The sequence below is a fragment of the Loxodonta africana genome, chromosome 18 (assembly GCF_030014295.1).
Source record: "Loxodonta africana isolate mLoxAfr1 chromosome 18, mLoxAfr1.hap2, whole genome shotgun sequence".
Taxonomy (NCBI): Eukaryota; Metazoa; Chordata; class Mammalia; order Proboscidea; family Elephantidae; genus Loxodonta; species Loxodonta africana.
The window spans coordinates 25682984-25688983 of NC_087359.1; the positions used below are offsets into that span (position 1 = coordinate 25682984).

Genomic DNA, 6000 nt, shown 5'->3' on the forward strand with positions numbered 1-6000 from the left:
ATGCTCCTAGCCCTCCTCAGATTCTCTGGACACAAGCAGGAACCTGGGCATTTCCATTCTACTTTAGTGAAGAGATCCCCCTTCTAGCCAGGCTTCTACTGGTGCCTAAGCTTGGGCTCCTCTCTTTCAAGCTCTACAGCCCCACCCCTGCAGCTTTATGGGATATGTGATGCACCCTGTGCTAAGGACAACCAAGAGTCACTCCCTACACTTCACACAGAAACCGCCTGCTCCCAAAGGGATTTTCCATTTCTCTTCTCAGAGGCCCCCAAAGGTATAGCTACAACCCTTTGGGACACTTATTCCAGACTTATTCCATACCTGTGTTAGAGGAGACGGAGAATTTCATTAGGTCTGAATTCTTGAAAGTCACGGGGAAATTTTTTCTTAATGACATCAGGTCTCCAAAGGCCTGGCTGGATGGAAAAAGGTGACACTGTCAGGGTCTGTTGAAGTCACCAGAAGTCTCGGCTAAGGACCTACCTACTAGGTTGCACTTTTCTGTTAAATCTCACTGGCCACTTCCAGCTGCAAAGGAGGCTGGGAATGTAGTAGTTCAGCTGGAGACATTGTCTCTAGAATGGAACAATAAGGAAAAAGGTGTAAACGAAGTCTGCGTAGGCAACTAGCATTCTCAGAAGCTAGGGGAGTAGCTAGCTACAGGAATAGTGAGTTTTAAGGTCAGCCATGCCAATACCACCCTCTCTAAGAAGAGACCATACAACTTGGCAACAAGGGATCATTAATGACCTTTGAAAAGGCAAACTCAGTAAAATGCCGGGTTGTGAATAGGGTGTGGTAGAAGACAATTGATAAGGGTTAAGAAATGAGTGGGAGGTGAGGAAGTGGAGGTGTTGGGCCCAGAATTTTCTTTAGAGATGTTGAGTAAAGAGAAACGAGAAAGAGAATGAGAGGAGAAGAAGAAAAGGAAAGAGAACAGAGAAGAGAGAACCTTTATTCTGACTACCTTTGTTCCCCAATTCAATCTTGACAAGAATTTCTAACAACAAAATTGACTGGAGCTTCAGCTTTTCTCTCTCTTCTTCCTAGGGAAAGTGCTAATGAGGAATGAAATAGCCAAAGGCTGAACCGCAGGAGGGAGAAGAAGCAGGAGGTCCTGGAACATGCAGCAGCTGAGCTGTTGAGCACTGAGGATTTTCTCCACAACAAAAAAGCTTTTATCAAGTTCTTACTCTTATTCCTGCTGGCTCTTGCTTTCTCCTTCCTTGTTTTCTTCTTCTATTCTTCCTTTATGATACTTTCTTCCATCCCCAAATTAGATGTCTTAGGCAGGGAACTTAGATTTACTGGGCACCTCCTATGTGCCAGATACTGGGCTGAGGCCCCACATATCTCACTTAATTCTCCCAGCAGCCTTTGTAGGTATACAGTATTATCCCCATTTTACAGAAGAGGAAACTGAGGCTCAGAGAGTTTCAATAATCTATCAAGTTCACATAACTAGTATGACTTGCTAATGGGAATTGCGCCTAGCTCCATTTGACTCCCAAACTCATATTCTTTCCATTATTTCCCTGACGATCCATAGAGTACTCACTATCTGGGAGCTGCAGAAGTGTCAATTACTTAAGTACAAATTCACATAACAGACATGGAATTCACTGTATTATTATTCTTTTCTATAAACATCTTTCTATCAGGTGCCACTGATCTGTTAGTAGAATCTTCACAAGAAAGAGCTTGAGAAATCCAAGTGTTTTGCTGTCTGTCTTGGTTTTCTGTGAGCCTAATCAGACAAGCAAGACTCCAGCTCCTCAGCCAGCCCCATCCAGAGGAACTCAACCTGTTAGCAAAGTGACAGTGAACAGGATTGTAGAATCTGGCTGTAGAATCTCTCAGACCATGGACAGAAGAGTAGCAACTTTCCTAACAACTTGACATTGAGTTTTTAATATGCATGGGCATTTTCTACTATTATTATTTCCAGTCTGTTCCATAAAAAAGTAAAAGAGAATTTTGGATGACCAACAGTCATAAAACATCTGGAATGAATCACTTGGGGGCCTTACCAAGAGTTAATCTCTCTTTCTCTCTCTCCAGTCATCCAGGTTAAATTTCTGATTATTAAATGAGGTGTCGTGTGTGTGTGTGTGTAAATCTAACTTAAAACATATTTTATGTGGGAAAGGAGGCCAGAATGGATGGCTGCATACTTATTTGTTATTTTTTTGTTAAATGGCCCTTTAGTGAGCCAAATAAGAGGTATTTATCGATCCCTTCTGAGGCTGAGTAAACAGGAGAAGGAATTCTTTGATGTAGTTAGGTAAAAAAAAAAAAAAAAAAATTTTTTTTTTTAGATCTCCTAAATTCCAACACTGCTTTATCTTTTCATTCATTCATTCAATCATTCATTTGTCTGGTATAATCAATTGTCAATATCTCTTAAAAGAGAGAGGCCTGGGGCATGACAGTGATGGCCAGTAGAAGATGATCTGAAGGATTGCAACCAATGTTGCAAAACAACATATGTATACATTTTTGAACGAGAAATTAACTTGAGCTGTAAACTTTCACCTAAAGCACAATAAATTAAAAAAAAAAAAGCGTATGTATCCAAAAATATATACATATGTACAAGTTAAAAAAAGAAGACTATCTGAAGCATTTTGTGTCTTTCACTTTTTCAAATCTTGGGTCAAGGCACTGTGCTTTGCAATATGAAAACTTTTCTTTAAAAAGCAAACATAAACAGAGGGAATAGAAGGGGTGGAGGTATTGGGGTAAAAAACATTTCTCTAATATTTGCATTTACCACATGCCTATCTTTTATTAAAAAAAAAAATCCTAGTTCAGATCATGAAAGAATAGTCCCTTCAACAGAGGGGATACAAGTAGAGTGTGTTTTTGAAGAAACTCACCCCTCTGTATAGGATTCACTGGAAACACCCCAGTGCTGTTTCTTTCAAAGCTGACATGTCTGTTATGAGATTTGCAAAGCGTTGGGATCATTATTGTTGTTGGGGGCCATCAAGTCAATTATCGACTCATAGTGACCCCATGTACAAAGTAGAGCTGTCCTGTAGGGTTTTCTAGGCTGTAACCTTTACAGGAGCAGAGGACCAGGTATCTCTCCTATGGAACTGTTGGGTGAGTTTGAACTGCCAACCTTTTGGTTAGCAGCCAAGCATTTAACCATTGCACCAGCAGGGCTCCTTTCAAGGTCATTAAGATCCTTGAATGAGAAATGTAGATAGGAAGGCTTTAGGCTTTGATCTCAACTTCGGAGTTGCTCTGGTTTGTTCTTTATGCCACATGCGCCCATTAAAGGTGAAGTGGAAGGATGAGGCAAAACATTTTTGGCTATAATTAACTGGATGTTTCAGACAAAATCAGAGACCTTAGCTTCCACTTTGTTTGGCGTGTGAACATCTGGCCCCAGCCTCCCCATCTGTAGAGTAGGGCTGTTTCCAGTTCAGTGATTGATTCATTCAGAGCCCCTGCCTGGTTCCGCATCGATGAATCAGGGCACCAGAACCTCAGATGGCTGCAGCTAAAATCCTCAAGGAATCTTTTCCAATAAATAGGAATCCTTTCTACATGTTCCTCCAAGCAATGAGACTGCAACAGGAAGACAGAAGAACGGAGATGCTCTCCCCACATGCTGCACATTCTTCCTTGAAAACACAGAGCTATTTCTTTCTTACATGAAGCAGCGTGAGATAAACTGGGAACTGTTAAGCTATTTTATACTGAAAGGGTTCTTTTAGAGCCTTTTATTTAACATTTTAAATGTTTGTTTTGATCCAAATGGAAGTCCAATTATTTAGCGTTTTCTGGATATTGGAGTAGACAGGAATGTCATGGTTGTTTGGTGCCATCGAACTGATTCCAACTCATAGCAACCCCATGTGACAGAGCAGAACTGCCTCATAAGGTTTTCTAACGTGATTTTTTTTTTTTTTTAATCTTTGCAGGAGTGGATTGCCACTCCCATGGAGCCACTAGGTGGGTTCAAACTGCCAACCTTTCAGTTAGTAGCCAAGCCTAGTGCTTAACCTTTGTGCCACCAGGGCTCCTTAGATAGAAGTGGGTATTGTTGTCGTTGTGTGCTGTTGAGTCAACTTCAACTCATAGTGACCCTACAGAACAGAGTAGGTCTACCCCATAGGGTTTCCTAGGCTGTAATCTTCACAGGAGGAGATCGCCAGGTCCTTTCTCCCATGGAGTGGCTGGTGGGTTCAAACCACCGACCTTTCAGTTAGCAGCTGAGTGCCTAACCATTTCCCCACCAGGGCCCCTTGAAATAAAAAACCAAACCCATTACCATTGAGTTGATTCCAACTCCTAGTGACCCTATAGGACAGAGTAGAACTGCCCCATAGAGTTTCCAAGGGGCACCTGGTGGATTCGAACTGCCAACCCTTTAATTAGCAGCTGTAGCACTTAACCACTACACCACCAGAGTTTCCTATGGAATGGATATGGTTACATCTATTTTAAGAGACCTCTGAAAATTTAATTGTATAAAAGGATACATTCTAAGAACTGTAACTGGTTTTACTAAGTTTTTATTTCATTTCATAATTTCTTCAAATAAGGGCTCTTCAAGTTCATCTTAGCATTTGTTTAAAGATGATTAATTAGTCAAAGACGTGGGGAATCAGAACTTAAAAGTAAAGTCCAGAAGGTCATTGTTATGATTTGTCAGAAACGAAGTTAAAGCACCTCCAAAAGTTCGTCATCAGTTCATGAACAAAAACCATTAGACTGTGAATTCCTTGAAGAAAGGAACCTCAACTTTCACCTCTGCATTCTGAGCAGAAATCTTGAGCCATAAGCTGTGGGTTCTGCCCACCATGCTTGACACGCTATGGCGCAAGGGTGCCCTCCCTGGAGAAGGTAGGGAGCGTCTGGGCTTCCAGCAATCTGGGGATCTGGAGGCAGCAGAGTGGAGGAAGGGCAGCAAAGGTTCAGAGAATGGAAAGTGATATGGCTCGACCATCCTATGGCTCCTGAAGGGCAGGGCAGGTCCCTGAGTCAGGTTCTCAGGCGCAAAAAGGGAGAGACGGACAACATCCCGCAGAAATCAGGACTCCCTGAGAATCAGACTCCCAGCAAAAGAGGGGAAACAAGGGAGTGGGGAAGGAGGAAGAGACTAATGAACGCCCCTTCTGACAATCCCCCATCCCACAGACACCAAAATTTGTATTGACACCCAAGGGGTATGTTAAATCTGACATGCTGAATGAGGCAACAAGACCTTCTGTCCCCCAAAGTCTGCCCCCACTTTCTTGCTAATGGGGAAGTTTTCTGAAAAAAGCCAGGAAGACAATCCACAGATGGACAGAAAAGATTTTAAATGCAAATAAGGTCAACTGATGAAGTCAACACAGTACAGTTGGGTTTGGTCAAAGTATGGAGGGCTGATGCCAGATTCTGTTGTGGTTCTGATGGTTCAGTTCAGCCCAACTCAGGAGAGCGGAAGCTCCGTAACAGCAGGGAGTTTATTTTAGTAACTCGATGGCACTGGGTTTGTCTGGGTTGTATCCCCAGTGCCTGGCACATAGTAGGCACTGAAGGAATCATTATGGGATGTGGAATGAGTGGACCTGGAATATTCCAGGGGCTGTGCCACAGCTAGTGAGATAAACATAAAGAGATTCTTTCCAGAGTGGGTTGGAGATAAGCTTGGAGTGTTGTGGGAGTAAAGAGAAAAGGCGGAGGACAGAATGGGAGGAACTACTTGATAGCAAAGGGGAGGCTCTACCACTGTTGACTTGGGAAACATGTACATAAAGTGGAGACAAACTTGGTCACCCCAACAGTTTTGTCCAAAAGGCCTGCCTGGTTCACTTTAACTGTGCTGAAACCAAGAGAAATTGTCTGTAGGGGGATTTTTAATCTTGATGTATCACCTAACCCCTTATAAGGAACAACAGCTGTTATGGATTAAATTGTGTCCTCCCAAAATATGTGTATCAATTTGGCTAGGCCACCATTGCCAGTGTTGTGTGATTGTGCACCATTTTGTCATCTGAT

The 6000-nt window shown here is 42.5% G+C and overlaps 1 protein-coding gene across 1 annotated transcript in view; it reads right to left on the reverse strand.

Moving 5' to 3' along the window:
- APOH (apolipoprotein H) overlaps positions 1-888 on the reverse strand; it is a 40929-nt gene extending 40041 nt beyond the window's left edge. Inside the window, exon 1 of the mRNA XM_064270873.1 lies at positions 322-888. The gene's annotated coding sequence lies outside the window, so the exon portion shown is untranslated. The remainder of the gene's footprint in view (positions 1-321) is intronic.
- Between the last annotated feature and the right edge of the window lie 5112 nt (positions 889-6000).